The sequence below is a fragment of the Rattus norvegicus genome, chromosome 2, assembly GCF_036323735.1.
Source record: "Rattus norvegicus strain BN/NHsdMcwi chromosome 2, GRCr8, whole genome shotgun sequence".
In the NCBI taxonomy this organism is placed as follows: domain Eukaryota; kingdom Metazoa; phylum Chordata; class Mammalia; order Rodentia; family Muridae; genus Rattus; species Rattus norvegicus.
Genome location: NC_086020.1, coordinates 70,588,728 through 70,608,683, shown reverse-complemented (window position 1 = coordinate 70,608,683; position 19,956 = coordinate 70,588,728). Strand labels below are relative to the sequence as shown.

Here is a 19,956-nt window from a genome sequence, read left to right as displayed (position 1 = left end):
TTTAATAATGCAGTTTTGAAACTGAGCAAAAGAAGAATTTTGAATGGCTTAAAATTAGGAGTAGAAATAACTTCAGTATTACTCTAGAAGTTTATCTAGGAATTTTAATCCAGCTGTTTTCACATGCAAAGACTTTATAAGTCTGTGTGATCTCCCTGAAATGCAGACATACCCTTAGGACCCACTTTTAATTCCTTGGGTTGGAATCCTTTAGTGCATACATTTAATTCCAAACAAAGATGTTACAAAGTGATGTATCAGAAAAAAGATTTGACAGAATGAGCAGAGATAGGACACTCCCAGCTCTCAGGAGAAGAGCTAATTATGAGCAGTGCAGGGAAGGAGTCAGCTCACTAATCACCTCAGCTGGAGTAAATTGTGAATTAGTCAGCTGGAGTCAGTTCAGTAGTGAGTTGGGAGTCAGTGCAGTGGAGTTGAGTTTGTTCCTGAGGCCATGCATTTCAGTGCAGATCAGCAGAGGATGTGGAAGCCAGAGAGTAAAAACAGCCAAAAAATTCAAGCAAATCGTTAGAATTATTTTGAGGTCAAGCAGAGCATTTCATTGAGAAGCTGAGAGAAGCCAGATTGAATCAGACAGCTCAGAGAGGGGTTAGCATCAGAACACCTGAATTAACTTAGCTACCCAGAAATCAGAAAAAAAAAAAAACTAGAAATGGTGAACTTACTCAGCATTTGGAAGCCTCTAAGATGATAATTCTGTTGAATGAAAGTTATGTTTACAGCAGATTTTTAATAATGGGAATGACATATAGATTTATCTTATGTACTCTAACTCTATGTAGCTACATTTATTAATAAGGTATAGTCATCCCGCATACCCACACACAGACATGTACATAATTAAAAATAAAAATAATCTAACTTTTTCTTTTATTGGATATTTTTTATTTACATTTCAAATGTTATTCCCTTTCCGGGTTTCCCTGATATAAGCCCCCTCCCCTTCTTCTATAAGGATGTTCCCCTCCCCATCCTTTCCCCTTCCAACACTCCCCCACTCCAGCCATTCTCTTACACTGGGGGTCCAACTTTGGCAGGACCAAGGGCTTCTCCTTCCATAGGTACCCAACAAGGCCTTCCTCTGGTACATATGCAGCTGGAGCCATGGGTCAGTCCATGTATAGTCTTTGGGTAGTGGTTTTGTCCCAGGAAGCCCTGATTGGTTGGCATTGTTGTTCTTATGGGGTTGCAAGCCGCTTCAGCTCTTTGAATCCTTTCTCTAATTCCTTCAATGGGGGTCCCGTTCAGGTCAATGGTTTGCTGCTAGCATTCGCCTCTGTATTTGACATGCTCTGGCTGTGTCTCTCAGGGGATATCTATATCTGGTTCCTGTCACCATGCACTTCTTAGCTTCATCAATCTTATCTCATTTTGGTGGCTGTATAGATAAGGGCCACATGTGGGGCAGGATCTGAATGGCCATTTTTCAGTCTCTGTTCCAAGCTTTGCCTCCATAACCCCTCCTCTGAATATTTTTGTTCCCCCTTTTAAGGAGTGAAGCATCCGCACTTTGGTCATCCTTTTTCTTGAGCTTCATCTGGACTATGGATTGTATCTTAAGTAATTCGAGCTTTTGGGCTAATATCCACTTATCAGCGAGTACATACTGTGTGTATTTTTCTGTTAACTCATGCAGGATATTTTCTAGTTCTATCCATTTACCTATGAATTTCATGAAGTCATTGTTTTTGATAGCTGAGTAGTACTCCATTGTGTAGATGTACCATATTTTCTGTATCCATTCCTCTGTTGAAGGGCATCTGGGTTCTTTCCAGCTTCTGACTATTATAAATAAGGCTGCTATGAACATAGTGGAACACGTTACTTTTTTGTATGTTGTAGTATCTTTTGGATATATGCCCAGAAGTGGTATAGCTGGGTCCTCAGGTAGTACAATATTCAATTTTTTGAGGAACTTCGACTGATTTCCAGTGGGCAGCCTTGTCTAGTCCCTGAATTTTAGTGAAATTGCTTCAGGTTTCTCTCCATTTAGTTTAGTGTTAACTACTGGTTTGTCATATATTGCTTTTACTATGTTTAGGTATGGGCCTTGAATTCCTGATCTTTCCAGGACTTTTATCATGAAGGGGAGTCCTGAATTTCTACATGTTATTCTGCTTGACAACAAACTGTATTTTATACTTCATTTTATGACTGTTATAGAGTCATTATTTTTGTACAAATCTATTTTCTTTATTTTTGGATAATTAGGCTATGCAATATTCTTTATTCATATTTGAATTTTATGCTTGTAAAATATAATTGAGGCATGATAATTAGTAGGATACTTATTTTTGCCTAGAGTTAGAATTTTTAATTTTTCTTCATTTTATGACTTGGGTCAAAAATATAAAGCTAAGTAGAATTTTGAATAATTATGCGCTGAATTTCAAAGGCTCTAAATTATCCATTGAATGTATTATATGAAACATGCTTTTATTATTTTTTAGAATATATAAAGCCTTTTGAGACTATAATTAATACAATCAAGATATTACATTAAATGAGATTTTTCTTAACCTAGTTCTCATTACACATATTCTTAACTTATACAATGAAAAATAATAAATTAATTAATCATCATTTTGTCAGCTTTTAAATAATAACATTTCTGCCATTTGCTACCTATTTTTACATATTCATCCATCAGTTACTCATTTTATTATACATCCAGCTAAGTACTTTATTGAACTACTTGAAAGACATATAGCATGTGTCAAAAGTAGCCAGCACAGAGTATGAATCTTACTGTAAGAGGATGTGTCCACTCATAATGCCAATAGTTCAGAGTTGACACACCCTTCAGATAGATAAGATGCTGAGGGAACACCTCTCAAAGAAATCTGGGTTTCAGCAGAATTCAAGAATTTCACATAAGATCCAGACCAAAATGCACATGCACACAGAAAAAGAGGAAGCCCACATATACATGTAATGGTGTGGATTGTTCAAGTAAATAATGAGCTATCACTAATCTAATATGAAAGTGTTGATTTAAAATCACTGTAGCTCTCAAACTATTTTAAAAGCTAGATATGAAAATTTTATTACAGTGTCAGAGAAGAAAATGAGGTATTCTTTTTAAATCTTGTTTATGTTCTATAAAAACTATTACGGGGAATAATTATTTGACACTTACTGACTTTCATTTTATATACTCATATACATAGAACCTTAAAACTCCATATTTGCATGTATACCATATATGGATTGTATAAGTTTACTTATTTTTTTTAATTATGCAATCAGGGACTGCTGAAATACACTTAAATGTCATCTGTTTCTCCTGTTATTCTTAGTATCATTTGGACTTCTACACAATCATTCTCGAAGCCATGTAGAGAGCATCGATGTAGAATGTACACACGATGTTCTGCAGTACATTATAAGGGCGTACTATTCCATACAGCCAACATAACAAAGAAACTAGATATTATCATTAAGAACAGAAGATGTAGCTCACTCAATATGTTTAGTGTCTCTCAGATGTCAAAAGTTATGTGGGTTTTTTTTCATATCTGAATAGTTTTGTATGATAGTTCTCCCTCTCCCTTTTTTTCATTCTCATTCTTCCTTTTAAAGTAGGACATCCACACACCTTTATGGCTTCTGAGGTTGAGCCAAACAATTAATCATGATAATTTTAGTTTTTATGTTGACATATAAAGTTAGCTGTCATGGCAGGCTGATTAAGATTTTGTAATTTTGTGACTATGTAATCATCTATGCAATGGTCCAGACTCGGAAGAAAAATGAGTAGGTATTCAAGCACCTGACTACCTGATTAGGATTGGGTCCACATGTGTACTACCAACTTCTAGAAGGCAGGAGAACAGAAGCCTCCTGAGAGAAGTATTCATGCACAAAAAATTTTATTATCAGTGGTGGAAATACACACACACACACACACACACACACACACACACACATTATGCTGCCATTACTTTTGTAAACAAATTGTCTGGTAGAAGAATTCTGAAGAAGAAAGGGAGCAGAGAATCAAGAAAGTATATTTTGAATAGATTTAACTTTGATCCTACAGGACTTAAAGCAAAGATCAACATCCTCATTCTTTAAGTAAAACTCTTTGATGAAAAAAAAAAAGTTCAGTTTCTGCTTCCTTCCTTTTCAAGTGTCATCTCTGCTGCTTAAAATATCTCTCCACATTTATCTATTCATAACACCCAACTTCACTTTCAAGTTTTAGATAGACTATATGTTCTTTGTGAAGCCAGATCCCATGGTTTCCACAGAATATAACCACGATAGCACAGTATACACTTTGTCAATATTGTCACACTTAACAGTGATCTGCATTTAACACAGGTTTGTGTACTTAACAGCACATAAAGTTCCTCGTTCCTGAAATTGAGAAGAACTTTATTGTTCTAAGTGAAGCACAACTATCTTATTTTATTAATGTATATAATATGCTTTCAACTATTCAGGACCATAAAATATCATGGCTGATTCAATGTTCTCTTGAAATATTAGATTGATGATGAAACAATGATATAGATTTTTCAGAGATTGGTTCATTAAATATAACTGTTATTAGACTCAATCATATTCCTTTCTGTCAATGTGTCTAATATCGACATTATGGAATCCCTAAGTCTTGATGTGATTAGACTTTTTTTTTTTCAGAGCTGGGGACTGAACCCAGGGCCTTGCGCTTCCTAGGCAAGCGCTCTACCACTGAGCTAAATCCCCAACCCCGTGATTAGACTTTTTAAGTACACCAACAATGTCAATATTGATTATGAAGTATTTGAATTTCCAAAATAAATAATAGAAGAAAGTAATAGAGAATTTCCAAAATAAATAATAGAAGAAAGTAATAGAATTTTTATTATAACAACAGAAATAATCTTTTTATTTAAAATCCTATTTTCTCTTTTTACAAAAAGTAGACATTATCATTTCCTCCTTCTTGGCATCTAATCCATGTGTTCCTTCCATCTGTTTCTTTTATACAGGAAAACCAAGTGGATATCTAATTCTATTTTTATACGACAATCTGACATTTTGAGAAAATTTAAACTCTATAACTGTGAAGTTGATATAAATCTTAATCATTAAACTTTAATGATGGTTGTAGTGAGAATTTTTGTTTCTTTAAAAAAGCACAAAAACATAAGAATATGTTTTTGTTTTAATTTTGAATGTGGAATATCAGGTTGCTTCAGATTTTCCTCAGCAGCTAGTTATGATTTGCCTCATGCTCTAGCAGGGGCATGATTTTGCTCATACCGTATAGTTTCTGTGACTGTGTAACAGTTAGAATTCTGGGTACTTTTCAGAAGGGCCCCAAGGGGTGGGGGGCAGTTTTTAATTGTTGGTTGCTTACTGTTGGTTACTGTTGTTTGCAGCTGTTAAAGAAGTAGTGCACGGAGAAAAAGAAGAAATTAGATATTCTGACAGTGAAGACCGAACATTCCCCAAAGAACTCTACATCCCCTAAAGAGCAAGAAGTAGTTTTTTTTCTGATCTAGTGTTTGGATTTTTGAAGGAGTAGAAAGGGGGTGAAGAAGGGTGGAAGATAAAAGAACCACACAATGGGCAAAGTCTGGTTACAGATTATAACTTGGAAGTTTACGCTTTCATCAAATTATAAAGCATAAGAATTTTTATTTTTCTGTGAAGGGAAATCAAGTCCCCATAAATCTGATCTATACATGTATTTCTAATATTCGCAAGTTTCAGCTGACTGTCATGGAATCACATCTCAGGAAGTTCATTTTTCAGCAGCACACAGAATATATTCAACTTAGTATTAGAAATTTTTTATTACTTCTGCTCCCATCTATACACATTTTTAAGAGTATGAAGAATGGATAACAATAGAGTTTGAACAATAAAGATACTTACTTATACTTCTGTTTGAATAATTTTGATTTAATAATGTTGAAACAGAAAATTAGGGAAGAAGAATGTCCAAAAACTTTCAGTAAAAATCAGTGTATGTTTTTCCTCCAAGTGGAACATTACAAATACAAATCACAAAAAAAGTGGTAAACATTGCTAAAGGAGAAGCAAGAATATTCTCACAGTCAGAGTGAACCTCTGAGAGAATATTGCAAAACTGCATTCTGATGTGGCTCAGCTTTTCCACCCATGAACATACAGCAACTTGCACAACACATTCAAAAGAGTCAGCCATAGAAACAACATGGATTGGAGGGGCTCAGGAGCCCCCACCCCTAGTCACCCCTTTTTAGAGGTTGGTGACTGTTAAGGGGAAGAGTTTCTTCAGTGGTGTGTCTCCCAGTAGATTGTTCATGAGTTAGTGGAAGCCTATGCACTCATATAGGAAAGCATGAATTGTTTTTAGTGGAATAATTAAAAAAGAGAGAATGCATAGATGGGGAGGAGAAATGGTTGGGGAGTTCACAGACAATTGGAGTAGGAGTGGAGGATGATATGTTCAATATATCATATATATATTATATATATGTATATGTATATATATGAAATCCTGATATGTAAATAACAATAGTATATTAAAAACAAGATGGTCTAGAAAAATCATTAAGAGCAGGACTTGCCCAGGGACATGATTGGGGTTAATATGAAATTACATACCTAGACAACATTACTTTTGAGATTCCTGCAGCTAGACAGCAGAGACAGTTCTTAAAAAAAATCACGTGCTATAAACAATAAAAATAAACAGATAGGTTTATTGAAAATGATGTTTTAATAGACTTTGAAGGTAAATGCAGTTTAATTATAATTGTGAAAGATTTTCATTTAAAATAATGTGCAGCAAATTCTAGCATTAAAACAAGTATTGATCTTGTTGCATGCATTCTGAGCAGGTCCTGGTGAGTCGTGCACTTCGTTGTACAATTCTCTCTTGAAATTGTCTATGCATGGTGAAGTCCTTTAGTGTTTGCTTCCTTAATAAAGTAAGAATTGTTTCTAAAATCCCTTAGATACAAAAATAACTCCTATTCACATCAAAACCTTCTATTTTCTGATCCACATATTATGTTGTATCTCACTTTTAAAACATTTGTTTATTTTTGTAATGAAATGTCTCCAAACACTCTTTTGGATTAGCCTCTGAAGTCATGTTTCCTGTGTTTACTCTAGAGCTACTGAGGTGACCGCGTCCTCATTCTTCCTGCGAGCCATTTAGAGTTGTGAATATATTGTGGAGATTGCTCTCCTCTTCATTTCCCTCCATCTCTCTGTACATAACTTAGCAAGTATTTAGGAAGTGCCCACTAGATGTCAGGCAATCTCTTAATAATTTCAAAATCTGAATCTTCACGTATGGTGAGAAGAAGCTGGCTAAAAGCTGCAGGATGTCAAAGAGACCATTTTTTACTCTGCACTTTAAACATTTTAAAGTATCCAGCTTCTATATACTTACTTGTTAGAGCTAATTTATAATTGCATTGACGATGACTGTTCAGTATTGCTTAATTATTCCATATGGTAGACTAGTGTATTGAGAAGACTTTCAGTATTAGCAATTATATATTGCTGAATCCTTAGCCTCTTCATGGCTAGACATTTTCTCTTCCACTAAGTGACCTGCCAGATCAGGTACTTGTTTTAAAATTTCATTTGATAAAGATATGGCATTATTTACACAAAACAACATATTTTAAACAACTTTGTAAGCAAATAATCTTTCACTCATTCTTAAACTATTGACTTCCAAATAATGAGTACTATCTACTGTTCAGTAGGTAAAATGATACATATTCCAAAAATGTTACATTTGGAGTTAGCGGATTTAGTATGAGAAATGAGTATGGAAATGTTATGTCTGCATATGTGATCAGCACAGTCAAAATTTAAGCTTCAATATAAGTTTGTTGTGCATTTAGATAGTCTCACATATAAATGTCCTCTAAAATTTTGCTCATTTTCACTAAATTCTATGCTTACAAAAATGTAAGTTCAAGGAATTTTGTTGAGTATCTTGATATGATATTAATTTTTTTTATAGAATTAACACTGTTTTGAAAATAGGTAAGGACATTTCATTTCCACTGAAGTAACTGCTTACTTCATAAAAGCTATAGGGGGTTAGAATGTTTTCTCAGCGGGCTAGAACAGGTATTGTTCTTCATGAGGACACAAGCAGAGATGCTGTTACCCATCTCAGGCAGCTCAGAGAAATGAAAATTCAGCTCCAGGGTATCCATAAGGGAACTAAAGATAGGTTCAGCGATAGAGTGTGGAGTGCATCTATACCTCGTGGGAACATTAGAACTTAAAACAGAAAGGAGGATGAAATTGGATGAGGAGGAGAAAGAGAAGAAGCAGAAGAAGGAAGAATACAAGAAGGGTGAAGAGGTTGAAGACAATCACTAAGTAAAGGATATATCGTTTTCTCCACTAAAAAAAGGCAATTATTTTAAAGTTATGAAATAATACATGTAATAAAACTTTAATTTTCAAAACAATTTAATTTTCAAGATATAACTTAATCTGCTTTAATGAAGTTTTATTTTCAATATCAAATGATAATTTTGGAAAGATTTATTGTATTTATTTGAAATTCCTGTGTTTACTATTTACATTGTTTAATTTTGTTTGTTAAAATTGCTTTCACTTAGACTTTTTTAGTTGTTACTGAGCAGTCTTATTCCTGTCACTATCCACATTGCCGTGGTCACTCTCTTGATCATATATGGAAAAGGCAATCTATGATGTCAGGATTTATGCACCAGTGTCTTCTTTCTGGGTGTGAGATGTCCCTAACCTTTTGAAAATAATTCACTCCCAAGAACAATCTTTTGGTCTTGATTCCCAGCTCTGACACTCACTTCTCCAACTAAGATCAAGTGTCTCTATTTGTGGTCTGGAGCAGAAAAAGGAAAATGCTAATGGCCTTGCTCTTTCAATTTTACTCCAACATTAGTCACCTTGGCAACAATAGTTCCAAACTTATTGCTATGCTGTGCATCCCTTGATTTTTCTCAGCAAGGTATGCTTAGTGATCTTATTCTGTAATAAAGATCATTTCAATGTTTTCTCTGAATGAAATTTCCTTGCCTGGTTATTTGGGAACCTATCAGTCTGAACTCTAAGGTTACTCTTATTATTTCTGAGTATTTCTGACTAGGTATGAGATTTTATTCATTTGTGAGGATGTCTATACACTTTGTTTTCCCAATATTCTTGTTGCTGTCAGATTGCTTTGAGAAGTGCAGTGTATTCAGTTCTCAATTTATTATGTTACTCTAATGGTTTCAGTATCACAAGCACACAAATGCTTGATATATACTGATAATAATCCGAATACTTTGTAGTTTATATTCTTATACTATTCTGCTTAACTTGGTAATGATAACTTTTCTTAACCTGGATGTTTATTTCTTTTTTTTTAATCAGTTGTATTTATTACTCAATAGTAACATTAATATTCCCTCAATATCTCTATGTAGAATCTTAACACTCTGTTTCCTTTTATCCCCAACCTTCTCACATTTTTTATAGCTAGTTTTTAGTCCCATTTAACAATTTGGAGTATTTTGCCTATACATTTTACTAAAATCTGTACATTAATGATTCCATACTCATTATTTTTTAGGTCTATCATCTCATGACTTTTCTTTGAAATTCACTTTGGAAGCCATTTCCTTCTTTAAAATGTCCACCTCATAAGATTGTTATGCAGGAGATAAAATTACTTGTAAAGTAAAATTAGTCCTCATTTTCTATGAACATTTAATGACTCTGGAGAATTTCATTTTCCCTAGATAATGTATAAGCCTCTATATTTTCAGCTCATCTGTCTGTGATTCTTGGGACTTAGGAAATTTATAATTCCTCCATCTCATTCCCCACATTCTTTTTAATATTCCTGAATGTGTGGCCACAGGTCTCAGTTGATACATCCAGTCCCTTAATTCTTTATATCAGTATCTTCCCCAAATATCATTTTGAAGGCATATATTGGCTTAGTTATGTTTTTTATTGTCATGATAAAAAAAATACAACCAAAAACTAATTGAGAAAGGAAAGGGTTTATTCAGCTTACTGTTCCAGACCATAGTACATCATTGAAAATAGGACATATGCTGGAATCTGGAGGCAGGATCTGATGCACAGGCTACAGAAGGGTGCCATTTACTGGCCTCCCTCAATGGCTTGCTCAACCTGCTTTCTTATAAAATCAAGAATCTTCAGTCCTAGGATGACACTACCCACAATGGCTGGGTTCCTTCCCATTGATCGTTAATTGAGAAAGTATCCTACATCTGAATCTCATAAAGATATTTCCTCAGCCGAGGATCTTTCCACTCTCGTGACTCAAGCTTGTGTCAACCTGATACACAAAACCAGCCAATACATACATAAAGACAGAATACGATGATGCGAATGGCATCTTCTAGTACCATATTTCTCCTTGACTTTTGTTTTCTAAGTGTTACTTCAGGACATTAGGTTTTTATTTTCTTCACAGTAAATAAAAGTTTGTGGGTTACATCCTCCTTTGAATCATTCTACTAATCAAGCTCAGTAGAAATTTCATTTATTCCTCATCCTTGGAGAAAAGTGAGATTCCGAATGTAAACATTAGATTGAGCTACATAAACATGGCAGTATTTTCTTTGTCAGGAAAGTCTATTTGGTAATTTTATGCCTTTTAATTTAATTTATGTGGTGTAGTATTCAGTTCTTTAAAATACCTGCCAAAATGATTTTCTCTACTTCATAAAAATTCTGTTAATCACATTACTTTTTATAGTTTGTCATAGAGGCATTTGACATAACGGTCCACTCTTAATTTACAATTGTTTCTGGTATGTTCTCTTACTCAAACATTTTACCACTTTGTATAAGAAAATAGCTCATGAAGATTTTTATATTCACTCTAAAACTGAGGTGACAGCCCAAATAATTTTCATATAGTCCATTCCCCATGGAAAGTGGTCATCTACACTCTTGATACCTTTAATATTTGTGAAGGCTGAGGATATGCTAATTATAATGCAATGCCACCAAAATTTATTCTAGATCTTGACAATGCTTTAATGACAGATATTTACTATTGCAGTAGTGAGAGGACAGGTTGACTTATTTAAGTAGGGATATCCCTCACTCCAGTGTCTGTTTATATCTATTCTCCTACGCTAGACCAATTGTCACAGATATCCCTGTGGAGGATTTTATATTGTGTGTGTGTGTGTGTGTGTGTGTGTGTGTGTGTGTGTGTGTGTGTGTGTTTGTTTTGTTTTTTGGGTTTTTTTTTTTTGGTTCTTTTTTTTTCGGAGCTGGGGACCGAACCCAGGGCCTTGCACTTCCTAGGCAAGCGCACTACCACTGAGCTAAATCCCCAACCCTGTGTTTGTTTTTAAAACCATTTGGTGAGTATTAGTACAGGATGGTTCATATGGACATTAGTAGCTTGTCAGAAGCTACCAAGTTTCCTTCCAAAGTGGGTATTATCCTTTGTATTCCTACAATAACACAAATGAAGGTAAGCTTGAACTTCTTAGATTATATCGTTTTCCCTGTGAGGGCATTAGCAATGGGTTAATTGCTAGACAGAATTTATCATAGCGGTATATTAATGTTACATTGAGCTTTGGCAAGCTTGTATTGTCATGTCTTCTTCTGTAAAGGCTGCAGCTGTCAAGTGTGATGACAGCAAGCAGCTATGCTCCACAATTAACAGTGGTTAACAACCCTGCACTTCGGCACAAGAGCAACTGCCCCAGGTCAGGCAGAGTCTCAGAGTCTCAGGTCAGATCAAGAGGTCATTATTGTAATTCTCATAGCTCTGGCTGGGCAACATTGTAGCACTTCTAGAATCCCACCCAGTACTGCTTCAATTGCAATTTTAGTCAAGCTGCTTTCCTAGAAGAAAGGGAGGTTGTCAATCAAACTACTGCTTTTCCCATGTTCCAAGGAAATGTCATGATGACAGCCAAGGCTGCTTTAATGCCTCACACTTCAGATCTATTCCAGTTGTGGAAACCATCACACTGTCACTTAAGCAGTAGCCTCTGGCCACAACATAAAAACAACTGGGGCTTTGGGAAACACTGCTTTACGAATAGCCATTCTAGACACCATATAAAAGCTCTAGGAAATTCTGGTTCAGGCAGTGGAACATCTGTCAACTTCACCTTGTGGCTATTCAGATGCTTCAGTGATCTAACCCCTGTGCCCACTTTACACTGGCAGTAAAATCTTCCTGACCCAGGACAGGCTGGCCATTGAGCCTATGCAGAATAATTAAAACTTGGACCTCTCTCAAAACAGCTTGCTCCCTGTTGTGAATGCAAAAAAAATTATTTTAGAAATTATTAGATGGTCAGGAATACATGTAATCTGTACATGTGGTGAAGATGATTGGGGAGGATTATGCGTTCTAGATCAGAATGGGTTAGGCAGACAGATCTTGTTTCATAAAAGTAAATTAATGAATAAATGTAATAGGTGGTCAAGATTATTTTTTTGTCAAACATAATCTTACTCTGTGGTTCCCTGAAAATGTTCTGTGTTGTACTAATTATCCTCAAACATGATCTCCTTTAGCCTTTCTCTCCTGAGAGTGAGCATAAGAAGCACATGTGTGTGTGACCATACTCAGCCGTCCCTGGTTTCTATAGCAGCATTATTCTGAGACATAAGGAAGTAGACACATATGCTCAGTTTGATCTTATTTTTCAGAACCAGTTCCCTATACGCACCAAGACTGAGTAGAAATTGGTTGACATATGTATAATCTTTTTTTTTTTTTTTGATTTTTTTTTTTTATTAACTTGAGTATTTCTTATATACATTTCGAGTGTTATTCCCTTTCCCGGTTTCCGGGCAAACATCCCCCTCCCCCTCCCCTTCCTTATGGGTGTTCCCCTCCCAACCCTCCCCCCATTGCCGCCCTCCCCCCATAGACTAGTTCACTGGGGGTTCAGTCTTAGCAGGACCCAGGGCTTCCCCTTCCACTGGTGCTCTTACTAGGATATTCATTGCTACCTATGGGGTCAGAGTCCAGGGTCAGTCCATGTATAGTCTTTAGGTAGTGGCTTAGTCCCTGGAAGCTCTGGTTGCTTGGCATTGTTGTACTTTTGGGGTCTCGAGCCCCTTCAAGCTCTTCCAGTTCTTTCTCTGATTCCTTCAATAGGGGACCTATTCTCAGTTCAGTGGTTTGCTGCTGGCATTCGCCTCTATATTTGCTGTATTCTGGCTGTGTCTCTCAGGAGCGATCTACATCCGGCTCCTGTCGGTCTGCACTTCTTTGCTTCATCCATCTTGTCTAATTGGGTGGCTGTATATGTATGGGCCACATGTGGGGCAGGCTCTGAATGGGTGTTCCTTCAGTCTCTGTTTTAATCTTTGCCTCTCCCTTCCCTGCCAAGAGTATTCTTTTTCCTCATTTAAAGAAGGAGTGAAGCATTCACATTTTGATCATCCGTCTTGAGTTTCGTTTGTTCTAGGGATCTAGGGTAATTCAAGCATTTGACATATGTATAATCTTTAAGAGTCAAGATTTTTATAAATTTCCAAGCAATCAGTAGAAGAAAAAACATCCTAAAGAATTAGAATGTGTGAGTCAGAGAAAAGAGGCGATAAAGTATGTAACCTATTTCATCAATTATACAGAATTGTCTTAGTTAATCACATATACTTTTCTCTTGCTAGGAGTATGGTCTTGTGTATGTCAGGAAAGTGGTACTGAATTGTAAGTCTGGATTCTTGGAGATCAATTAAAATACATTGTTGAATTTAAAAATATTGTAATAGCTGAAATTTTTTATCATCAAAATAAACATCTTCTTAGCTTTATTTTAAAGTCCTTGTTACTACATGTTAATTCAATTTATTTAATTGGCTAAGTAAAAATTATATAGGAAAAAGCCACATTGATAATTGTTATTTAGTGGGCAACTTCAACTGTGGATACTCAACTCCATTTTAAATTTTCTCTAATAATTCCCTGTGTTTTAGATTGTTAATATGAGAGACAATTTGTGTGCATAGATTTTTGTTGACAACTGGACTAAAGAAAAGAAGAATTAAACAAAACTTAAAAGGAACACTGGACTGGAGTTAAAATTTCTAACTTTATACGTTAGAAAAATACAATTAAATTTAAAAATGGTCATATGCTTAAGTGCCTGTCAAATCCACAGTGAGATATTAAATATTACATATTTTTTACAATAAATTCAATGCAATAGACAGAAAGAAGTCTCTGTGCCAAGAAGAAGCATCATGATATCCTATTTTAGATGGTAATAGAACAACCACATCCCAGGGAGTGAAAGTTGGAGGAGAGTTGACAGTTTGTTTTTACTGTGTTATTGTATAGTTTGGATATTTGAAATATTTATATAACTATGTATAAGGTAGATTATTTTCATTCATTTTAATAATTACACCTATGTAACTTATATTCAAATATTATTATTATATAATAGCAAGCACATAAATTTAAGTGTCACTTTTTACTTTAGTAAAATTATACCTGCATGACTTCATGTGAGTTCATCCCATCTCTTTCTTTGAAATCATAGGATAATTCAGTAAGTTGACATCAGTAACTTAGAATAGCTCACCTTTATATATTTTATTTATTTATTTTTATTTTGCCTGCACTTTTGTCTGTGCCCTTGGAACTGGCATTACGGAGAGCTTCAGGCTGCCCTGTGATGCTAGGACTTGAATCCGAGTCTTGCACATTGTCCTGTGCACTGGGAGAGCAGCCAGTGCTCTGAACTTCTGAGCCATCATCTCTCCAGCTGAACATAAATTTTCAAAAGTCAATCAATAGAAATCATTACTTTATCAGAATATGTGATTTAGATCATGTGATTTTTTTTGTTTATCCTCTTGAGAAAGGTCTATTTGTTTATTTATTTCTTTATGCATTTACTTATTCATTGTGGAGCTGGGGTTTGGATCCAGGACATTGCACACATTTAAAGCAGATTGACGTTGTCGAGATCTGAACTTCCTTCTAAGCCCCTTGACTATTTGAGATTCTTATATTTTAAAAAATGAATCCCTCATGGGATGAACAGGATACAAATACATCCTCGCATCCAGAGACTGCGTCCTTTGTTGTTTCCTTTGCTTGAACATGATTTTTATTCTCCATCTTTATTAACTTGGGTATTTCTTTCTTTTTTTTTTATTTCTATTTTTATGAATTAATTATTTTATTTATTTACATCCCAAATGTTGCTCCTCTCTCAATTCACTCTCACCCCTCCTGTTCGCCTCTGAGATGGTGCCCCTCCCAAGCATTTCCCTCCCTGGGGCATCAAGTCTCTGGATATAAGCATTTTTTTTAAACTTCTGAATCTTTTTTCATCTTTATTAACTTGGGTATTTCTTATTTACATTTCGATTGTTATTCCCTTTCCCGGTTTCTGGGCCAACATCCCCCTAGCCTCCCCCCATTACCGCCCTCCCCACAACGATCACGTTCACTGGGGGTTCAGCCTTGGCAGGATCAAGGGCTTCCCCTTCCACTGGTGCTCTTACTAGGCTATTCAATTACTACCTATAAGGTTGGAGCCCAGGGTCAGTTCATGTATAGTCTTTGGGTAGTTGCTTAGTCCCTGGAAGCTCAGGTTGGTTGGCATTGTTGTTTATATGGGGTCACATGTCTGGATGACATGTACTACTCCACACCTACTCCCCAGTGGGTGGTGGCCATCCACAACAATCATATCAAGAAAATGCCAGAGACTTGCACACAGGCAATCTAATGAAGCCAAGTTCTCAGGTGAGATACCTCTCGTGTCAAGTTGACATAAGATTAAATACCACAATTAAACTCTGGCCAACGTAATATACAAACACATAACCCATTAACCTATAAATTTTCTTCTTTTATTGATCCCTAATATTTCATATTATTACCAACAGACGCTTGTGTCAACAAAAGTCTTCAGAACATTTCGAACTCTTCAAATAAACTTATTTCTCCCCTTTATGCTGAACAAATTGGGTTATTTGAAGGATATATCAAAGTTAAGGCATAGAAATGTTAATTGAAAAGGCTAAAAGAAAACTATCAAATATTTTATAGTTAGTATTTACCTGGTATGAGATTCATCAGAGAATAGATGCAAAATAAGCAATAAGTACAAAGTTTTACAAAACTCTGGAACCAAAGTGTTGCAAAGATTTGCCCATATGGCCCAAAGGAAACATTTTGAAATTTAATGGTTCAATTATTGCTAATGAATGCTTCTTCAGGATTCTAGACCTGCATATTTGAGTTCATTCAAACATATACATCTGTAAAATTTTCTACAGAATTAACTAGAACATGCAGCAAGATTTACAAGTATGAGACAAAAAACAAGGTTCAGATATGGCCAGGACATGAGCATGGGTAGTAGTGTAGATTCTTTGGGGGAACAAGAAATGTGAATTACTTTGGGACATGTATCTATAAACATACATGGGAACTACAGAGGTGAAGACAGTGATTTAACACACTGAATCACTCATGCAGTTAGAAAGCAGAGTTTTCCTAGTCTCTCATCTACAAGCTGGAGGTGCTGGTTTGCTTGTATTATTTAATTTGTTTCTAAAAACTCAGGGAGCAGGGAACTAATTCCTAAGAAGATGAGTATCCAAATTTAAATGGAAGCACATTTCCTCCTGAACAGGCAGGCTTTCACTGGTATGGATGATATGTACCCTCAAAAGTGAACAAAATTTATTCATTTGTATTATAACCTACTATTCCAAGTACTCTGAACACTTACTTCTGGACCTACCCATAGCCCATGTTTGCCAGCTTTCTATGCAACCTTTAATCCAGGCATGTTGATTCATGAAATTAATGAGAACTCCCCATGACTTGCTCAGATTGCTTTCTATGCAACGTAAGGATCACATGTCTGAAGGAGTTATACTATGCCACACATACCTTGTGGGCCCATCCCACAAGGATTCTGTATATAACATAAAATAGATAATATTCAACAGAACCATTGATCTTAGAAAAAGGAAGTAAATGACATTTGTGTATGTGAAAGGTGACCATAAACTGTGGTAGATCACAGTCTATGAGAACAATACTGAACACAGCATCTCCACTGAAACCAGCCATAAACCATGAGTCCAATTATTATTGCTATAATTTGAAAATGGTGATAAGCAGACACATCTTCCTGTAAAGCAAATTCTTAACAATGATGACAAGAACATGGTCTAATTTTACTTGAGAAATTCGAAGCACTGGCCACCAACAGGTCATCATCTTTGACAAAAGATACATCATCCTTTCAGACCAGCTGCTGGCATTCGCCTCTGTATTTGCTGTATTCTGGCTGTGTCTCTCAGGAGCGATCTACATCCGGCTCCTGTCGGTCTGCACTTCTTTGCTTCATCCATCTTGTCTAATTGGGTGGCTGTATATGTATGGGCCAAATGTGGGGCAGGCTCTGAATGGGTGTTCCTTCAGTCTCTGTTTTAATCTTTGCCTCTCCCTTCCCTGCCAAGGGTATTCTTTTTCCTGATTTAAAGAAGGAGTGAAGCATTCACATTTTGATCATCTCAGACCAGCTACTACTAACTTACACTATTCTTTGCCTAAAAAACTAAAGTAAGATAATTAAAAATTATTCTAACTTATTTTAATACTCATTATTATAACCTTAATACTTTAAATTAAATGTTAAACAACTTTTTAAGTATATCATTCATATATTTTTTCACTTGTTATTTTGTTTATTAATGTTTCTATTTTTAATGCAATTTACTACAGATTTATTTTGGGGTGCCTATGCATAATAAGTCAACAATTATTTGCATATACTTTCTAAGGAAGGAAGGAAAGGCACAACCCACCCTGAGTTCAGTGTTCTGCAGATTCCTGTCCTTTTCATCTTTTTTTTATTGGATATTTTTTATTTACATTTCATTAGTTTCCAGGTTTGCCATCCATAACCCCCTATCCCATCCCTACTCCTCCAGTTTCTATGAGGGTGTTCCCCCACCCACCAACACCTTCCTGCCTCCTGCCCTGACATTCTCCTACACTGTTGCATTGAGCCTTGGTAGGACCGAGGACTTCTCCTTCCACTGATGCCCAACAAGAACATCCTCTGTTACATATGCAGCTGGAGCTATGGGTCTGTCCATGTGTACTCTTTGGATGGTGGTTTAGTCCCTGGGAGCTCTGGTATGTTGGTTTTGTTGTTCCTATGGGGTGGCATACCCCTTCAACTCCTTCAGTCCTTTCTCTAACGCCTCCATTGGGGACCCCATTCTCAGTTCAATGGTTAGGTGTGAGGATCCACTTCTGTATTTGTCATGTTCTGGCAGAGCCTCTCAGGAGACAGCTATTTTCAAATAAACATATTTAACAAATTCCAGTGTTATTCTAATAAAATTTATTTAAAAAATTTGATATATAAGGATGTTAACAAAACTATGTGTCAGAATAAGATGTCACTTTACAAGTTAATTAGAAACTATGACTTTGAGAGAAAAATTAATTATTATATATGGTATATTATATCTATGTCTAACTTTAAATATTTTTACACATTTTCCAAATCCAGGCATATTTGCTGAAAGAAGATCTTTGGATGTCTGTATATAATCATTCTTTGATTTGATTTTCTCAGCTTCAGTAAGCTAGCAGGCAGTAATACTTCATCTCATTTAAAGCAATCATCCTACCTTGCTGTGTTCCATCTATAATACTCAAAGTACAGGAAATTATAAGCCAATATATACTCATAAAATTATTCTATTTCCTAAATATTGTGGTGATAAAATTTTCAAGTATAAATTTCTTACCACTTTATGAAATATAAGTTTCAAAAACAAAATATCATCTCCATTTATTTCCCCCTTATACATTCATAAATAGTATAGAAGTAAGGAAAAATATAAAACCTACATATTGACAAAGTTTACGTGAAGTATATTTTTATTTTTCAAAATATTTGTATTGATTACTTGGAAATTTATATTATGAACCTTGATGACACTTATTTTCCAGTTCTACCAGGTCCATTCCCCCTCCTTGTGGGATCCTTTTTGCCCTTCCCCCAAAAGAAAACAAAGTAAAAGACAACAAAAAACAAAAACACAAAAATATATATTTTTTTGCCAATATATTCTGTGGAGCATGATCAATATCCCCGAGGTTAGTGCCTTAAAGAAACCGAGTCAGCGTTCTTATCACATTTTTAAGAGACTCCTTTGACTGTTTTATGTTTGTGGATATTAACTTTGGGAGTGGGGCAGGGTGGGGCAAAGGTAGTATTTGCCACAATATGGTCAAACTCAAGTATAGTTTAAAATGGCCTGAATTAACTGTACTTCAAATTCCAAGTTTAATGATTCCCCATCCAATCAAGATCCCCTTTTTTATGGTGTGGATGTTACAGGGCCGAGGAAACTATCATCTTATTAATATCAGTTTCTTGCCTCACATTTTTTTAAATCTCAGAGAGAGTAAGGCTGAGACCGAGCCTGTCCTATTTTTATCTTGAATATATTTTATTCTTAAGTATCATATTTCCCAGTGATCTCTTTACTTCCTGGTCATGATCCTTCAATCTGGCATCAAAGCATTGTCTTCTCATCAATAATCATCTTCCCTAAAGAATTAATTTAATTTTAGATTTAATTTTCATAGATAAGACAGGATTAAAAGCCTATGTATGAAGACAGATGGCAGGCTAATGCTTAAATCCAACTCTACATTTTATGACAATCATGATATGGGAGCAGCTATTTAAACTCTTAATATTTCAATTTCCTCATTTCTAATTCTTGGCTTTGCAATTCCATGGTGTAACACACACACACACACACACACACACACACACACACACACACAGGACACGGGGTTGTGGGAGAGAGAGAGAGAGAGAGAGAGAGAGAGAGAGAGAGGGAGACAGGCAGACAGATGAAGAATAAGAAGGGGAGCGGTGTGCTGGTATGACTCTATTACAATGGAATATGTTGAATTAA

General features: G+C 35.6%; 1 long non-coding RNA gene across 3 annotated transcripts in view; it reads left to right on the top strand.

The window, feature by feature from the left end:
• Positions 1 to 19,956, top strand: part of LOC102553625 (uncharacterized) — a 161,236-nt gene that overhangs the window by 58,130 nt on the left and 83,150 nt on the right. The window contains exon 3 of one of the 3 annotated variants that reach the window (XR_351476.4): positions 5,394 to 5,895. The exons of the other annotated variants lie outside the window; for them this stretch is intronic. This is a non-coding gene — a long non-coding RNA (uncharacterized LOC102553625). Of the gene's footprint in view, positions 1 to 5,393; positions 5,896 to 19,956 lie in introns of those variants that run through there. 3 annotated transcript variants of the gene reach the window in all.